Genomic DNA, 1,535 nt, shown 5'->3' on the forward strand with positions numbered 1-1,535 from the left:
TATTCTGTTATAATCAACAGAAAACAAACCAATACAACAGAGGAATGAATGAATGAATGAATGAACAACTCCCTCAGTACAGACGACTTCTGTAATTTTTCTCTTGTATTAATCATTCTCCCTTTCTTATTCCCCACAATGTACTATTTCCCACCACAACAAGACTTGGACTACATCAAGATTAAGAAATCCCACAGCCATGTCTAAATGCCAATGACACCATCTGCACTATGGCCAAATGCCACTCCCCCTGCCCTTCTCAAATACCCCATGAAGTTGTTGCCTGCAGTGATGGTGTGGCACCCTGTGACACATTTATAAAGAGCATTCTACTCTGGGTGTCTCATCTGGCCACATGAAAGTTCCCTGTAGGCTCAATTGAGAAAAGGTTAATTATTCATTCAGATCACACTCACTAAACTATTTTTTTAACTTTGATTTGAAAGATTTATATATTCACAGAAAGTTACAGAAATGTACAGAAAGGTCCCATAGACTCTTTGCCAAATATCCTCCAATTCCAAACTAGATTGCAGTTTGGCAGAATAACTTTTGCTTAAGCATTTCCTGAGGTAAATGCGAAATAGGGTGACCAACCGTCCTGGTTTGCCCAGAACTGAGGGGATTACCAGAACATGGGACTTTCAGTTTTAAAACTGGGACAGTCCCAGGCAAGCTGGGAAGAGGCGGTCACCCTAGAAACACCTATATACAATTGCTGAATAATCAATGTTTGTTTGGGATATACCCCCACTGCTTTTTTTTGTACCTTTTCTAGAACTGGTTTCCAATACCCTCACTATGCTCTCTATTTAACTTTTCCTCCTGTTTGCAGGCCCTCACCACCTACTAACTGGATCTAACCCTCTCCCATCCCAAGACTCCTGTTTTAGAGTCTGGCTATCAAAATTTGCATTTATCCCAGTGCAGTGAAAAGAGCTCTGGACAGGGCTACAGGGGGCAAGGGTTCTCATCTGTCTCCTGCCACCAGCTGGCTGAGCAACACTTCCAGCTCTGGACTCCTTACTTAGAAAACAAGGAGAGTGGTCTAAAACAGACTTTCTCGTCCTTAGCACTGCTGACATTTGGGGCCCAATACTCCCTTGTCGTGGGGGTTGTCCTGTGCATTGTACGATGTTTAGTAGCATCGCTGACTCCTACCCACTAGATGCCAGGAGCACCACTAGGTTGTGAAAACCAGACATGTCTCCAGATGCTGCCAAATATTCCCTGGGGGGTAAAATCACCCCTAGTTGAAGACTGGTCTAAAGCATGTTTTAAGTCACTTCCAGTTCTGAAAGCACTTGATTAAATCAATCTTCAGTACATTATGAGTGATTAATAGTTTCCTCTCAGCCTCCCAAGAATATTTGCATTTTCAAAGCATTACCTATTTGGAAAAAAGTCTAGAAAAATCTTCACTGAAATGAAAAGCAACTCTTTCAATGGAGGTTTATCTTTCTTTCTTTCTTTCTTTCTTTTCTCCTCTTTCTCTTCTCCCTCCTCTTCCTCCTCTATTTCTCCTTTTTTTTTTT

The sequence above is a fragment of the Galeopterus variegatus genome, unplaced genomic scaffold (assembly GCF_000696425.1).
Source record: "Galeopterus variegatus unplaced genomic scaffold, G_variegatus-3.0.2 Scaffold175, whole genome shotgun sequence".
In the NCBI taxonomy this organism is placed as follows: Eukaryota; Metazoa; Chordata; class Mammalia; order Dermoptera; family Cynocephalidae; genus Galeopterus; species Galeopterus variegatus.